Raw genomic sequence first — 17,946 nt, 5'->3', positions numbered from 1 at the left:
AATTCATTCATTCAAGAAAAACATTCAGTGGGGACACAGTGATAAAGTTGCTGAAGTGAAAGTCCCCTCTCTCCTTGTTAGTAATATTTTCTTCGCTATTGGATGATTTCCAAAACCCCAAAATATGCTGTAGCTGCTCCCATATTTAAAAACTCCACAGCCCTTTTCAATTAACACCCCACTTTTTTGATCGCTATCTACAGCAGACACTCCAGTCCTATCAGGCTTTTACCTCTACTATTCCACCAAAAGAGCTATAAAGGTCACAAATAAGCTCAACATTGCCAAATTCAATGTTTCTTCTCAGTCCTTGTTTGATCCTTGTCAGGAGATTTTGACCCAGCCCTTCTGGATAGCTGCTTCACTTGGCATCTAGGACACCAATATGTCTTGTTTTTTCTCCTACATTATCTCTTGGCTCTTTCCACTCTTGTTGGTTCCTCCTCATCCTCCTATCCTTTAACACTGCTATGCCCCTAAGCTCAGAGTTCAGACCTTTTCTTTAGCTACAGTCATTCCCCAGGTGATCCCATTCAGTCTCAAGGCTTTAAGTATCATTTATATTCTAACACCAAATTCTTATCTCTATCCTGCGCATCTCACCTATACTCCAGATTTGTCTACCCATGCCTCTTCCACATCTCCACTTAGATGTCTAATGGCTAGCTCAAACCTAAAAATGTCAAAATTGATCTCCCATGCAAACCTCCTCTTGTGGTCTACCTCACTTTAATAAATCACAACTCCACTCTGCCTGCTGCTCAGGCCAAAAAACTTGGAGTTATGCTTTACTCCATCCACTTTATCAGTAAAGTCTCCCAACTCTACCTTCAAAATATATCCAGAATCTGACCACTTCTCATCATTACCATCTCTTCCCCAGTTTACTGCAATGACCTATCTAGTCTCCCTGTTTTCACCCTTACTCCCTAACAATCTAATTTCCACATATAAATAAGAATGATTCTTTTTTTTTTAATTAATTAATTATTTTATTTTATTTTATTTATTTATTTTTGGCTGTGTTGGGTCTTCGTTTCTGTGCGAGGGCTTTCTCTAGTTGCGGCGAGCGGGGGCCACTCTTCATCGCGGTGCGCGGGCCTCTCACTATCGTGGCCTCTCTTGTTGCGGAGCACAGGCTCCAGACGCGCAGGCTCAGTAGCTGTGGCTCACGGGCCCAGTTGCTCCGCGGCATGTGGGATCTTCCCAGACCAGGGCTCGAACCCGTGTCCCCTGCATTAGCAGGCAGACTCTCAACCATTGCGCCACCAGGGAAGCCCAAGAATGATTCTTTTCTAAAACAAATAACATTGTGGCTCTCCTCTGCCCAAAACCCCCCAAAGGTTTCCCATATCTCTAAGTAAACGTCAAAACTCCCAAGGCATCTGGCTTTCTCCTACTTTTTGATTCGATCCCCTGTAACTCTCCTCCTTGCTCATTTTGGGGCATCCACACTGGCCTTGGTGCAGTGATATAACCATACCAAGCAGATCCCTCTGGATGAGCACTCTTCCCCCAGATGCCACAAAGGTAGGTCCCTCATTTCCTTCAGGTTGCTGCTCAAACATCTCTTTACCAGAGAGCCTTCCCGGACCACCCTATCTAAAACAGCACCCTTTCCTTCATCCTTCTCGTGCACCCAACCCACTTTACTTCAAGGCACTTATCACTGTGCTTGTTGTCAGCTTCATCAAATACAGTAAGATCCCCACAAGGGTGGGGACTTTGCTTTGTTCACTGCAGTATCCAAAGCACCTAAACAGTGCCTGGGGCCTTGTGCAGTCTCGGTAAATATTTGTATAATGGCTGGATGGATGGACTGACAGGAAGAATAAAGGGAGGCCAAAGCTGCCACAAAAAAAGAGGCAGAATTTACAGGTCTGGATTCCTATACATTTATTTTTTGAAGCTTATATCATCTTTATTTCAAGACCTCAAAAATATAGTTTCACAGAAATTAGCTTAATTATTTGATTAATTTATTTCAGTCCCTAAGAAAAGAGGTCTTACAAACAAGGAAGTTTACTCAAACACAAAAGAAATCAAAAGCTAATGTGATTTATTCAACTCATGATGCCATTCTTTTCAAAGAACTTATATATGCAGAAATTTAATTCTAATTTTTGGGGTAAGTTTTTTTCAAAATCTCAAGCCAATAAAGTAGAAAAGCAAAAGCAAGGGTAAAAGGATAGTCAACAGTTGCTAGAAACTCTAGGGTAGGAGTGGGCTCAGCAGGAAAATCTTGGTAGAAGAATGCAGGAACAACTTTCACTCAATTGATATTTCTTAACTAGTATTTCCACTACATGCTGGACACCAGGCTGGGGGAACCACAGTGAGCAAAACCAATCTGCTACCTGCCCTTGCGAAGCTCACAGCCTGGGGGGAAGACAACCCAATTAAATAAGCTATCTCAATACAAACTAAGACTGCTATCTATAAAAGGGGGCAGTAATGAATGTTATTGGAACACAAAGCAGGTGCATCTAGCCTAGCAAGAAAGGAGGTTGGGAAGGAAAAGCAGCTTTCTTACTTGAGACTTCAATGATGAAGAGTTAGGTAAAAAGGGCAACATATTCCAGATGAGGGGTGAGAACATTTCACACTCAAGGAACTGAAAAGATGACCAGAGCATAGTGGTCAAAGAGTATGTAATGTGGCAAGAGATGGAGCTGGAGATAGGTAGGAACGAGGTCATGAAGGGCCTCATAAGTTATGTTGTTTAGAAATTGTTCTAATAGTAAAAGAAATCTTCAGAAGAGTTTTTGACTTGAGCTGTGTTTAATAGACATTACTATGACTGCAGTGAAGGAAATGGACCACAGGAAGGCAAGACCTGAAGCAGAAAGATACTAGGAGGTTGCTGCAGTAATCCAGATGAAGAGATGAAGATGAGGAGATGATGGGTTCCTGAAACGAAGTAGTGGTAGTGATTTAGAGAAAAGTGGAGGAATCAGGTAATTCAATTAAATTTATTTGGCTTACTCTGATTATTTCTATCTGTGGTGGGGAAGGAGGCGAGGACCTCAGCTGACCTCCACATTTATAGATCAGGTTGATGACAGAATTCACTGAATTAGGGCTCAGAGTTTTTCTTGGGTTGGGGGGGGCAGTTAGGAATATCATGAGTTCAATCTCAGATGAGTTGAGTCTGAGATGTCTGTATGACATTCAAGTAGAAACGGTCAGTAGGGACTGAATATTCAGGTGTGAAGTTCAGGAGAGAGGTCTGGATACAAACATGAGAATCATAAGGAGTATCATGGGAATAGATAAAAATCACCCAAGGATTTGTGTGAAGACTAAGAAGACAAGACAGCAGAAGCTGGAGAAACATGAGACTTTACAGAATAAATGGGTAGAAAGGTCTATAAAGGAGATTCTGAACAACAGGAGGCCAAATAAGGCCAGGGTGGTGTCTCTGAAACCAAGGAAAGGATAAGTTTTAAGGAAGAGGTATGGTCAACCATGTCAAACGCTGTCAAGACATGTGGTAAAATGTCCAATGGATATAGAATTTTAGCTATGTTCTTCCAGCATTCTGTTTCTAATAAACACAAACAGAGGAGTTTTCAAAACTTGGTGTTAAGCCAAGCCACCCTTCAAACTCTCTAAAACACACTCATTTTTTTCCAAGCTGATGGCCAAAATCAGTGACTTAGGATACAAGCTTTTTCACTTTTTTAATCAGTGACAAAGCCTCTACTTTGCTAACTTCAGGTTGGCTAAAAGGGCATTCAATGGCCATACATTAGTATCTTTCCTTGCCTTAAGGAATTTCATTGAACAGTCTCCCAAAGCCAACATCTTGACTATAATCTCCAAGAGTGCAAAAGTGATGTATGTCTTCTTTTCCCTGGTACCCTGTATGGTTCTTGGTCTGTGCCAAGGAACTCAATAAATATTTGTTCAATGATGTGTACTCAGAGTATTACTGTGGAGCTTTCCAGAACTGATTTTTAGGGTATTCCTTACCACACCAATCTCCAGAGTAAAAGCATTGCTAATATTTTTGCAAAGCTTCCTTCACTCCTTAAAGAATGCTCAAAAAGAACGTTTAGTGAGCCTCCCTGGTGTTAGAGGTACTACTTAAAGCAGGTCTCATTTTAGAAAATATATGTGCACTGGGAAAAGATGCACTGAAATTATTTTTGCAGATTGTGTACTGTCATTAATTTATTCTTATAAATCATTTATGTAGACTTTTATAATTAAGTTTCTTAAATCAAGATTAAGACATATATCTATCAATATTTATAAATAAGAGTAGAATTTATCATTTTTACGTTGTTCTATTTGATTGGCTTGTTGGACATTTTATTCACTTTCAAGAATTTTTCTACAAGGACAAGTTGTCTCATCAGTAAGCAAGGATTTCCTCACTTGGAATGGAATATAAGTTTTCCTTTATCAAATTCATATGCCATGTTTCTTAGCTACACACAACTGAGTAACTTGCTAGTTACTGACTTCGTTTGAAAATGATCTAGCAAGTCTTTGAAAATGCTGGAAAACATTAGCAACTGCCTCCCTGACTACTCCATAATCCTGAGATAAACTACCTTCCTTCTTTTGAAGTTCTGGTGTAATAGAATAGATATTATCCAAAATTAAGAGGCTCTTGAATTCATATGCTTTAATGTAGAAGTTCTTCAACAATATGAATTGGTGGCACTGGAATCACTGGGGAGTTGCTTGAAAATAGACATTTCTAGACACCCCCCCCCAAGATTATGATTCAGCAGTTTGACAATCTTTGGTTTAGTCATTAAATAACTAGGTATGAACTTTCTTTTCTTCAACTATAAATATTTCTTGCCAGTTATCTTATTAAAACATATCCTGAGAATGCTTACTGTTACCGGTAAATGTCTTACATATTATATCTTTAAATCAGGTACCTCTCAAAATTGCACCCTAATTTTCCATGTCAGTTCAAACCTTTGATAATGAATGCAATTCCTAAGAATTCTCTTTAAAGAGGGAATCACAGAAGTGGAGGAAAACTAGCAAAAAACTCCAAAACCAGGAAGATAAAATGGGAATCTATCTTAATTTACAAAGGTCTCCAAGAGTTATTCTATTCAAATAACAATGAGGAGAGACAGACTGTAGTAGGAAGAAGTAGAATAAAAATAAAAAGACATTAGTTCAGATGCCAATTTTTGTTTGATGGTAGAAAATCAGCTAACTTCTCAGGATATCAATTTTCTGATCAATAAAATGAAGAGGAATTACAAAATGATTTTTTATGCCGCTTTCAGGCTGAATGATCTGATTAAAATCAGAATACTCAAACATGAGTTGAATTGCATTAACTCTGAATCACAGAGACAGTTTCAGAAATAAATTAGGACAACCTATAAGACATTATCACAGGGACTTCCCTGGTGGTGCAGTGGTTGAGAATCTGCCTGCCAATGCAGGGGACACGGGTTCGAGCCCTGGTCTGGGAAGATCCCACATGCCGCGGAGCAACTAGGCCCGTGAGCCACAACTACTGAGCCTGCGTGTCTGGAGCCTGTGCTCCGCAACAAGAGAGGCCAGGATAGTGAGAGGCCCGCGCACCGCGATGAGGAGTGGCCCCCACTTGCCACAACTGGAGAAAGCCCTCGCACAGAAACGAAGACCCAACACAGCCAAAAATAAATAAATAAAATATATTAAAAAAAAAAATGAAAATCATTAAAATATAAACACATGGTGTTAAAAAAAAAAAAGACTATCACAGCCAATGCAGAGCTGGAAAATGAACAAACAATAGACAAACTCACTCAAACATACTTGCTCATCTACATGCAAAATACTCAAATGAGATGGTACATATTGATTTAATGAACATCTATATGGGTCTGTCAACTATGTGCTAAGTGAACCAGGCAAAAGAAATGAGAAATAAGATCCAGTTCCTACTTTAAGTAACTTCAGAGTATAACACATAATGCCTCCCTTTGGATGATTACTAAACACATATTAGATACCTTACTCTCTCCTCCTTGGTAATTATGCACTTTTTCTTTCCATAAATGTCTTTGCTGTAATTTCAGTTTCAGGTAGCTATCTGCTCAAAGTTGAAAACTGTGCCACGTTACATCAAGATTATTCTGTACTAAAAGGGCTCATGTTAACTACCTCCCCATGAAGGTACTATGGGGCAATAAATTTACTTCATTCAACAAGTACTATACATTTTCCTGATGAATATGCTTTGTGTATAGAATGCTTATGAATTACAAGTTATTAACACATAGATCACTCAGACCAATGTAAAAACTGGAAAAATAAAGTATTATTTTTCAGGTAGAAACTGATTTCCAATTGTGAATTTTACAACTAAGCCAACTTTGCAAAAAGAAAACTTACTCCTCTTAACTGGCAAAACACTAGCATGCATACCATCTTTTTGATCAAAGGCAAAATCAAGTCATGCTGTGCAAGTAAAACAATCTGCTCCTCTTTCAATGCCACTTACATATAAACACTGACAATAACTTATTCTTGCAAAAAGCCTTGCTTAGGTCAACTAGAGATCCATGACACGAGGAGGAGCCCTAGTCCAGATTCTCTACTAAAAGGGCGCTGGACTACAGAAAGTTCCGTAAGTACCGACATCCTATGTCTCTTGATTTCCTAGGCCTAGCATTGTGCCTGGTACATATGAAGACATAAATAAGTGAATGACGAATGAACAAAAACTAAAACTATTCAGCAGGGATCACAACCTAAGCCATGAAAAATTAATTCACTTAAATAATATCATTTAGCTTACACTTAACTGGTATCTCTAAGGAGCATTTTTCTTAGGCAAGAATATTATTATAATTATCATTAAAAATGAAAGATACATGAAGAGAAGCACAATCCAGAGTGGAATCAAAAGCTGAATTCTCAACTTCTGAGAACACTCTGAAAATCAGAAAAGTGATTTCAATCTATGAAACATGAAATCTGGTGATGGTGACCGCTCTTCAATCTAATCTGACTTCGGGAAAGAAAGACAGAAAATATGATTACCAGTTTGAACTACACATGTGATACCATTCATATAAAATTTTTAGCTACCGCTAAAATGTTTCTTTTAAACTAAATAGCAAAATACACGAACACACTGCAGTCAATGAATGAGTTAATGTGTGATAAGAAGCCTATTTAAAAGAACTGCCCACGTACCCACAACACCTCAGCACGCTCGCACATACAACACTTATTTCGAAGTAACATTCTAGACTCCTCGATTGCTAAATTCACCATGGTCCACTCCCCACCCACTTTATTTACTTTTCAGTGTGGAGGTAAAAAAATACAAGGAAGCTGATTTCTCTCCCAAGTCCACGTGAAGAAAACGAAAAAGTTACTACATTTTTGTAACGGGAAAACAAACAAACAAACAAAAAACCTAATAAAAACAAATTACCCACGCACAGGAAAAATAAAACAAAAATTACCCATGTTAATTGGGTTGTAGCCTAACACCTTGGCAACATGTGACTCTTGTTTCATTTCTTGATTCCCACCCCCACCCTACAAATTCCAAGAGCAGGACGAGACTATCCGAGACCACAGACAAGTCTCCGGCCCCGAGAGGGATGACAGGTCCGGGCTTGCCTCCGGGGCCGAACGGGAATCGTCCAAGGGGCACCCTGGCCCCGCCTCCTACCGGCTTCTCAGGGCCGCAGCGCCCCTTCTCCTCCTCCCACTTCCTTCTCCTCACCTCTCGGCCCCGGTTCATGCTCTTCCCATCACTCCGCCAGCTCCTGCCTCCGCGCCTCCCTCCATTTCGGTTTGATCTTTACTTCCCACGCCGGGTGAGGGGCGGAGGGCAGTGCAGAGGATGCCAGGGGCAGCTGCCCCGCCGCGTCCTCGTCCGCACCCCACGCCGGGCTTGCCGGGTCCCGCCCAGCCACGGGGCAGGGTACGCAAAGACAACCCGACAGCCGGACAGACCCACAGACCGGGAAAGGAGGGAGGGGGCGGAGCAAGCGCGGGCCTACACGTCACCCGCCCGCAGCGGCGCCAACGTCTGCACGTCGGCTCCCCCAGCCCCACCCCCCCCGCGTGCGCGCGCCACCGCCCCGCCTGCCGCCCGCCCAGCGCTGAGTGGGACCGGGCCTGCGGCGAGGTCGCGTCCCCGGGCGGGCGTGGGCGCGGGCGCGCGCGTTCCCGGGACTCAGGGTCTGCGGGGTGCCCTCGCGAGGCCGGGCCTGCCACCTCCAGGTCGCTACCTGAGCATTTTTCCCTGCAGTTCCTTGAGTCGGCTCCATCTTCTCCCCGCCCGCCCTTCTCTGTAAGGTGAAGACCTGGAGGAGGTAATTCCTATTACAGGTAAAGGAGAGAGGAGCCCTGAGTACAGAAATCCTGGCTTCTGGTCACTTTATATACGGTTCCCTCCTCTCAAGTCCCGCCTTCCTTAAGCTTTCTGGATTCTCAGTTTAGTTCTCTTAAAGTTACCTCTTCTAGTCGGTCCTTTTGTCGGACGAACCCCACCAAAAACAAAATGCCTGAAGATTCCCTGGCTCAATTGAATCAGGAAGATGACATTAAGGAAAATTAACCTCAAGAATGTGCTGTATGTGTGTACAGTTCTAGGCTAAAAGCCGGGCATGCAAAGGCGGTATGAGTTAATAATGTGTTGTGGCTCCTTTTTTCGCTTCCATACCCCTCTCGTAAGGAATGTGTCTTGACACCTCATAGAACCGTGTTTTATAGAGAGGCAGCCAATAGTGATCCAATTATACACTTCTCTGCCCAAACTACTTCTGTAGATCTGCGTTCAGTTCTAGATCAAGCACTTTAAGAAGACCTCAAAGAAGTTGGAATTATTTCAAAGAGCAAAATGATGAAGAGTGCTCAAAAGCATGACAAATGAAGAAGTACTCTTTGAACTTGGGAAGATTCTCACAGAAGAGAGAAAGCTACTGGGACTGTCTCCAAATATGTAAAAACTCATCACGTAACATAGATTTGTTTCATGTGATCTCAAGAGATGGAGACTTGAGAGAAACAGATTTCAGATCCTGAAAAGAAGATCCCCTTCTAGCACTCGCCAGAGAAGGTGTCTGCTTTAGGTTACATGGATGCCTTGACCCCTGGTTTTGACATTAAGTAGATTCTGAAGGCTTACTTAATAGGAACTAGGTGCAGGGGAGCCAGGCATCAAGAGAAGAATTAGTTGATGGTTTTGTTAAAGGTGTTTACAACCTTGAGAGTCAATCAGTTCATGGTTCCAGCCTTAGAATTTACAAAGGTTAGCTATGAGACAAGTCAAATGCATCAAAAGGTAAAAAATGCAAGGAGGCTATATGATAATGAGAGGTACTAACAATAAGTTCTAGGAGTTTACATGACAGATTGTTCTCATCACAGTTTCAGAGACTTAGGGGACAAGAAGGAAATCGAAAATAGACTGCTTAGAACTGCCCTGTCTGGTAGGGTAGCCACTAGCCAAATATGAATATTTATACTTGAAATGTGGCTGGTCCAAACTGAGACATGCAGTAAGTGTGAAATAACACACCAGATTTCAAAGACTTAGTACAAAGAAAAAATGTAAAATAGCTTAATTCTTATATTGATGACATGTTGAAATATTTGGTAGATATTGGGTTAGTATATTAAAATTAATTTCACTTATTTTCACTTTTTTAATTTGGCTACTAGAAAAATTTTAAATTACATAAGTCGCTTGTATCTTGTTCTATTAGATAGTCCTGACCTAGAAGGAAATATACTTCATTGAACTCTAAGAATTATCTTTGTACCCTTTGTAGTCCTTGGGGGATTTTCCAAAACATTAATGGAAAGACAGTCTGATGACAAGATTCCTCATGAAGAGAAGGAAGACTGTCCATAAAATATGCCATGAGCAGAGACAAGGAAACAAGACTGCAGATGCATTCTGTGGTGAGTAACCTGTTTGTCTATAGTGGAAGGTTCTTATTAGAAGGTAGTGACAAGTCAAAATTGGCTAGAAACTGGTCTGTAAGGAGAGACTCAATTTTGAATTTAGTTCTATAGGCAATCGGGATTTGGCAGTTACCAACTGGGATTGTAAGATTATCTTGGCAATATTGAGTATAGTGGGTTCAAATTAATGGGTGGTTGGGCAAACAATTAAAACTCATTGTACTTAAAAATGTATTATACCAAAAAATGTTCCAGAGAGGGTTGATTTAAATAAATTATAGCACATCTGTAAAGTGGAATCAATTGATGTGGAAACATATCAAGATATACAATTGAGTAAATAGTTTACAAAACAATATATATACAATATGACCCCATATATGAAAAATTATATATGTATGTGTATGTAACTAGATCATTTGACTAAAATTACCTAATTATTCCAAAATTGTCTCAAAAACAAAATCTCAGGGAGGGGTATTTTCAGTGGCTCAACAAAGTCATCCATGTTTTTGGCTCTTTCATCTCTCTGTTCCATCATATTAGCAAATTAGCCTTTCATTCTCAGCCTTTGTCACCTCATGGGTTGTTGGGATGGGTTAATAAGCTCCAGACTCATTTCCAGCCCATCAGTCTCTTAGTATCTCAGTATGTAAGACCCCTAGGTCTGCCCAGCTCATTAGTGTCCCACAGCCTTAGCTTATAGGCCTTTTTTGGTTTTACCTATTCTCAGTGCAATGTCCTGCCGTCTTCCCTACCCCTGCTTGCAACATTGGGTCTTAAAAGTCCATCTTTGATGGACCCCAATGCAGTTCCTTACCTGGAGCTGACACTTAACTGCTGGGGGATACCAAATAATAAAAGACTCAATTCTAAAATAAGCCTCCCTAAACTTTTTAATGAACTGAGTTGGGAAGGAAAAAAAGATCACTACCATGGCAGACTGTTGGTTGCCTACCCAACCACCATTTTTGTCCTCTTCCTCACTTAATAAAATGAATTTGTTAGAGTTCCAAAGAACTAAAGAAATGTGAGCTCCTCCCATTACCCTGGTAGTAATTCTATCTCCCTTTGAATAAGAATGTTGTAGAGGTGGTCACATGTCCAAGGGATAGTCAGCTAGGGAGGATTCTGCAATATGTTTTATTCAAATGGCAAAATATATGCTTATAAAATATAGAGAGTTGTTCTTGGGTTTCTGTTCAAGATGGTGAACTTGGCATATCATCTGCCAACTATTCTTTCCTAGACACTACTGAAATAAAAATGTAGAAGTAGAAAAACCAAAGAGTAAATAAAAGAATAAAGATATGTGTGTTTTTATGTATGTGCTTATGTTAAGGAGAGGACAGTAGGTAGAGAAGGGGAGAAAAGTAAATGAAATTTCAACAATTTCCTGGATAACAAAGCTAATAGTAGTGATTTGACTAGTAATAACACCCAAAACCAATACCCAAAAAAATATAGTGAAGATGCTACCAAAGAGTTGGTTGGGAGCATGGCAGAGGGCAGAAGTGAGAATAAGGGCTGAAAATGGAGATAACATTCTAAATATGGTACAAGTGAATCAGTCACAATACACATTTCCTTCTCTCATCCATGCACACTGACAGCAGACAAAGACACATCAGCCACCAGACAAAAACAGAAACCAAAAAGACCCCAAAGTCTCCTCCAAGTTAATTGCAAAAATAGTGGAGAAGAAGTGAAAACTTTTATGTTGACAACACAGAGCAAAACCACTATTGTTCTGGCATTCAGAGCCAGCATTCAGAGAGCCAGCTAGCTACTTGCCTACCCATCCTAAAGTGAAACCTGATATTTGGCATTTCTGGCCCTGCCCTGGCCATTTATTCACAATTTCCACACAGGAGAAAGAACTGGAAGACATCCTACTTACTAAAAGCAAAGGAAAACCACATCAATGACCAGCTCTTTTTATGTAGGAACATACAATGAAGAATCAACAGGCAAATCAGGAAAATCACCATTCTGAAAGAGAAAGACAAAGAAAAACAGAGTAACTAACTCCAAAGGAAGCCATTAAAATTCATTAAATAAAAAAGGACATTTTTTTAAAGGCACTCCAATTTATATACTCCAGTATTCAGAATATATTGGATTTATAAGATACAAACCAAATATTCTGAAAAAAGAGCAACCAAAGAATAAAATAGAGTTCCGAGACACTAAAAACATGATTACTTAAATAAAAAATTCATTGGAAGTATTGGAGATAAAAATCAAGGAAATCTAGAACATAAGATATAAAGACATAAACAGAAAATATGAAAAAAGATAAAAGTCATGGGGAGCCAATCCAACCAGCCAATTCAATCAGTAGAAGAGAAAGAGATTTTTTTTAAGTGAGGAAAAAAAAAAATCAAGAATAAAAACTATGAATAATAATAATAATAAACCTGCAAATTTTCCAAACATAAAAAAACGTTTTACCAACAAAGGAATAAAAATAAGACCTACTCAGCAGCACTGGATCTAGAAGACAATTACAGAATATTTTCAAAGTTTTAATGGTAGATATTTTTCAGTCTAGAGTTCTGTACTCATTCAAATTATCAATTAACTACAAGAGCAAAGTAAAGATATTTTCAGTCAGCAAGGATGGAGAACCACAGAACACTTTCCTCCGGTATGATCTTTTAGAAAGTTACTTGACCATATACTCCAGCAAAATAAGGGCAAAAACCAAGAGGAAACCATGGAATTCTGGAAAAGGTGTATCAATCCTAGAAAAAGGCAAAGAAAAAAATCACGGAAGAGGGCTGTGCATCGTCTAGAGAGGAAGCAGTGTAGATGGGAGCACAAGGCTGAAGGGTTCAAGGAGCAAGTCTTAGAGGAGGAAATGCTGGGGCGGGGGCAGGGATGGGTAGAGGGGGCATTCAGTAGAATAGATGGTAAGGCAGGGGATTTGAAAAAAATGAAGTTGTAGTAAATCAAACGGTGCAAGGATAAAATGTAGACAGGGGTAGTTCCTTAAAAGAAATTCAGAAAAGGTATTATCAGGAAAAGGATCAAAACAAACTGTATCCATTATACCTAGGGTTGGGAGGAAGAAAGAGAGCTAGAAAAGGAGAAGAGTGATCAAAGAGATCAGTGATAAGCAAAGATATATAGAATTATTTTTTTTTTTAAAGTCATCAACAAGGTTAATTCCTGCTCAAAGTCAAGGAGAGTAGAGACTGAATAAATGTCCTTGGAGATTTAGGTGACTGAAGAATTGGAATCACTTTTAGTTACCTGATAAAGATGGAATCATATGGAAATGTAAGCAAGTAAATGAGAAGTGGGAAAATGAAAACACTGATGATAATCATTTTTGTCTAAAAAAGCAAGGCAATACATGAAGAAGTATTAGGGTCTGAGAGAGACTTTTGTCTGTGTGTGTTTTTAAGATAGAAGAGGAGGGGCAAGGATTGATAAAGGGAAAGAACCTATAAGAAAGAGATTAGCTAAGTAAGGAAATAAGGAGGTAAAAGCAGACAAGGATGCACTGAAGACCATGGGTGAGGTTTTTCTTTATTTTGGTAGAAGGACGTTTTTCTGTGAGATAGGAGAGAAGAAGTAGAAGATGCTTGAATATACAAGAGTAAGCTCAAGGTATTGAGGTATGTATAGCTATAATAATTTCCAAGTTGAACATACGAAATGGAAGTTATGCATCTTTTAGCAGCCTTGAAATTATGAATTGTTCAGTGGATGAATATTTTTAACTATTTCTTATAAGATAATAAGATACATTAAATTTTCATAAAATATTAAAAAATACAGACAAAAGCCAATTTCAAGGATGCAGTCAAGGTTAGGTATTAAAAAGCAACACCACTCAAAGTCAATACAAAATATGCAATGAAAACTACTATTCACCCAGTTCTTATTGGCTGTTTTAACTTGATATCCAATTGGTTGCCCAAATGCCAGGTGATACCCCATGGTCAGTGTGAGAATGCATTTGAGTATATGTTTGTGTGTGTGAATGGGACCTTGGGGAAAAAAGATTAGAGGCAGTTAGCTTCAAAACTAATTTTTAACTAGTCTTTTGATAGCAGAAGCTAGGTCTGGTTGTCTTATACAAGCAAATGATCCACCCAAAGTTTGGGGCTGAAACATGTTTATTGGGAAGGGAAGAATCATTCTGTGCTAACTGTTGCCATTCTATGATTACCCCCATGGATAAGGTGGGAAATTGGTTAAGCTATATATAATGAGACCCAGAATAACAGTAGCTTAAACAATAGACATCTCATATACAGGATGCATGGGTGATCCTAGAATGTTGTACTTTCTTTCTCGATTTATTCATCCAGGGACACATGCACCTTCTCGTTGCTCTGCCGTTTCTAGGATGTTGTCCTCATTTAATAGTCCAAGATGACTCACAGTCATGACCATATTCCAAGTAGCAGTCCTAAGGAAGAGGAGGAACCAAAGGGCATCCCTTGGGAAACTGAAAGTATACCTTTCACTCACAGTCACATGGCCGTACTGAGTTGCAAGGGAAGCTGGGAAATGTAGTATTTATTTCAGGCAACCCTGTACTAAGTTAAATAATCAGGAGGTAGAAATATTTGGAGACAAATGTTTCACCCAGAATGCTTTTCCTTCTCAATTAAAGCAAATATACTGGTATTAAACAGATAAGAATAGCCTCTCTCCCTGGTGGCGCAGTGGTTGAGAATCTGCCTGCCAATGCAGGGCACACGGGTTCGAGCCCTGGTCTGGGAAGATCCCACATGCCGCGGAGCAACTAGGCCCGTGAGCCACAATTCCTGAGCCTGCGCGTCTGGAGCCTGTGCTCCGCAACAAGTGAGGCCGCTATAGTGAGAGGCCCGCGCACCGTGATGAAGAGTGGCCCCCACTTGCCGCAACTAGAGAAAGCCCTCGTGCAGAAACGAAGACCCAACACAGCCATAAATAAAAATAAATTAAAAAAAAAAAAAAAAAAAGAATAGCCTCTCTTCCCTTCTTATCAGAACTGAGCCAAAAGGAACAGAAGAAAATGTCAAGAATAACATTTATCTCTTTCTAACACATAAAAAGTGAGCTAGTAAAAAATGGCAAAATGAAATCCTGAGTAGTAATTACTTTAAGGATTAATTTTTCCTGAAGTGTAACCTATTCTTAAGCATGTTCAATGTGGTCAAAGTGAAGTTTTCATTCATTCTACCCACAAGAAATTAAGCATATACCACAAAGTCCACACTTTGCTAAGCAGTGTGAAACATTCCAAAGAAAAACGTGATATGATCTCTAGTCTCAGGGAACTTAGAGGAATTTACAGTTTGGGTAGAAGACAAATTTAACACTCAAGACTCTTCAAGAACAATTAAGTGCGGAGTTTCGTGATACTTACTTTATGAGTGCAAAAGGAATTCAAAGTAAAGGTAGGCCACCTCTGGATACAAGACATTAAAAACCTTTGTGGAAGTAGTGAAAACTGAACTGGGCATATAAGAATAGGTAGAACAAAATGTTTCATATGCAAAATTATAAAAAGTTTATTTGTAGGATTAATCCTAGAGAATAAACACATACTGAATTTTAAAGTGCAAGCTGTTGCTGATGGTAGCCTAAAGGCTAAGAATGACTATTTGGTCATCTATTAACAAGTGCCATTTCTGTTTTTTGCTTTATGTTGTATCCACAAGTACTAACAGAATGCCTGACACATATTAGACCCCAAGTATCTGTTAAATAAATACAATTTTTCTTTTACCCTCAGTGTTTCTTTTATTATGTGACAAAGGACTTCACATTTTTCTATTGAGGTATAGCTTTTTTGAAAAATTGAAATGTACTGGTGTACAAATCTTAACTGTACAGTGCCATATACCACCTCATGTAACTACTACCCAAATCAAGTTATAGAACATTTCTAACTCTCCCAGATATTCTTATGACCCTCCCAGTCAGCACTCAAATCCCCTGACCCCACCGCAGCCACCCCAAAGAAGCCACTATTCTGATATCTATCAACATAGATTATATTCCTAGTTTTAAAATTCATATAAATAAAATAATATATCACGCAACATTTTTTCAGGTTTTTGCTACCTTGGTCTTAATTTGTGAAGCTTGTTGGTACTTGAAAGAGAGATTTCCACCCTCCATTTTAAAGTCTTTTCTTATGGGAAAACCCTGGAAAAGTATGGAAAAGGTGTTTATTAGGTAGTAATATACATTAGAGTTGTCATTGGTCTTTGAACTTCAAAGACAGGTTGTGCTTACTTTAAGTGTAGGCAAGGCCAGCGTAACTCCATCCTGCACTATTATAGTACAGCTTGGTAGTTCCAAAATGACAGTCAAGTTAACTTGCTGTGACTTTTTTATTCAGACAAATCTGGAAATCCCCTATGAGAAGTTTAGGTCAACTACAAAGTTAGAGGCACCATCCTTATACAAAACCACCCTCACTTCTGACACCAACTGCAAGTTTGCAGGGGTATGGGTGGGGGGGTCCCCAAACTATCTCAGTTTCAATAATTTGCTAGAAAGACTCATAAAACTCACTGAAAGCTGTTATACTCATGGTTGTGTTTTATTAAAGGGAAAGGATACAGATTAAGATTCGTCAAAAGCAGACACACATAGAGCAGAGTCCAGGAGGGTTTCAAATGCAGAGTTTCAGTTGTCTTCTAGCCATGGAGTCAGGACATGGTACTGTTCCAACACTGATGTGTGACAACATGCACAGTGTACTGCCAATCAGGGAGGCTCACCTGAGGTTGGTGTCCAGAGGTTCTGGGGGGGGCCTTATTATGTAGGCTTGATTGATCGCCCAGTTGTTTAATCCCAGTTTCCAGGTCTATGGATACTTTGTGACTCAAAGCCCCCACCCTAACTCACACAGTTGGACCTTTGGAAGGGCCAGCCCCCAACCTAAGACTCTATGGGTGTCGCCAGTCCCCACCCTAGATCATATTGTTAGACAACCCAGTAGGACCCAAGGCCCTCAGGCAAACGGCAGATACTGTAAGGCTGAGGGCAAAGGCCAGGCCTTCTCTTTGGGCGAGCCCCAATTCTTTACTACATAACCCCTAAATCTTCACTTCTCTCACTGGAGAATTTGTTGTTTCTGAAACCTAAAGTTAAATTGGTTCTTCAGAATATTTTTTCTCAATGATTAATTTCATGAGTTTGTATTTTTAAGGATTCTGAATTATTATGAAGCATCTCAGCATATTTGACAAGAGAGTTAAGATTGGAGCAAGAGCACTAACATTTTCTTCCTCCTTAATTGTCCTATATATATAAATACGAGGATTCTACCAAGATTACGGACTTGTACTTTTGAAAGTTGGGCAACAGCTACACAATAAAACTGAGAGTTTTCCAGGAGCAATAATACCAGAACTGACAATACTAAAACATAAGGCTGAGTTAGCAACATTTCAGTGATTTTGAGGCTTGGGGATTGGGTAAGACTTCCCTAGAAAGAGTGTAAACTCCCAAAAACCTCCATAAAGAAGGGTGAAATTGTCTAAAATCGTCCCTATGTTTTGAACATTTTTTCTTTACATGAATGTGTTGAGGAATTGTCTCTGAGGAACTAATGCCATTATGGCTTAAAATGAAATTAAAAGATTTAAAGATTTAAGGTGCCACTTATTGTTGATGTCAAATTTCTGTTTAAAATAATTTTTATTACTATTTTGATAGGTTTAGCTCTCTTCCTAGTTTAAGATGAGTTGTGATTTTTTGGTTCTTGTTAAGATATAGTAAGATACAAAACAAACTGAAACAGGCTGAAAACTGAAACACCACCTTAGCAGGACCAGAACAGTTAAAGTCAATCAAATCACAGGTCGGGCAGGCAGATATTATAGAGTCATTGGTCAGGAAGGGCAAGGTTCAAGTCATGCATAAGATTCCGATTTCAAAGGCTCAAGAGGCTCAGACTAAAAGCTATGTTTAGCTAACTCTATAGGTTGATTCAAAGGTTCATTCAGCCTTTCATTCAAGTGATATATTGTGTATTGAATACCTACTATGGGTCAGCAGACACAATAGTAGAGAAGACAAACA

The 17,946-nt window shown here is 39.5% G+C and overlaps 1 protein-coding gene and 1 long non-coding RNA gene across 3 annotated transcripts in view; one reads left to right on the top strand and one right to left on the bottom strand.

Annotated features, from left to right (window-relative positions):
- The window catches only part of ASCC3 (activating signal cointegrator 1 complex subunit 3), a 338,689-nt gene extending 330,734 nt beyond the window's left edge, over positions 1-7,955 (bottom strand). The window contains exon 1 of the mRNA XM_068551389.1: positions 7,712-7,955. The gene's annotated coding sequence lies outside the window, so the exon portion shown is untranslated. The remainder of the gene's footprint in view (positions 1-7,711) is intronic.
- Positions 7,956-8,096: 141 nt separating this feature from the next.
- Positions 8,097-17,946, top strand: part of LOC137769329 (uncharacterized) — a 379,176-nt gene continuing 369,326 nt past the window's right edge. For both annotated transcript variants that reach the window (XR_011074947.1, XR_011074946.1), the window contains exons 1-2: positions 8,097-8,322; positions 9,768-9,900. This is a non-coding gene — a long non-coding RNA (uncharacterized lncRNA). The remainder of the gene's footprint in view (positions 8,323-9,767; positions 9,901-17,946) is intronic.

This window comes from Eschrichtius robustus, chromosome 9 (assembly GCF_028021215.1).
Source record: "Eschrichtius robustus isolate mEscRob2 chromosome 9, mEscRob2.pri, whole genome shotgun sequence".
In the NCBI taxonomy this organism is placed as follows: domain Eukaryota; kingdom Metazoa; phylum Chordata; class Mammalia; order Artiodactyla; family Eschrichtiidae; genus Eschrichtius; species Eschrichtius robustus.
Note: the sequence above shows the minus strand (reverse complement) of the source record. Positions and strands in the feature narration are given on the sequence as shown.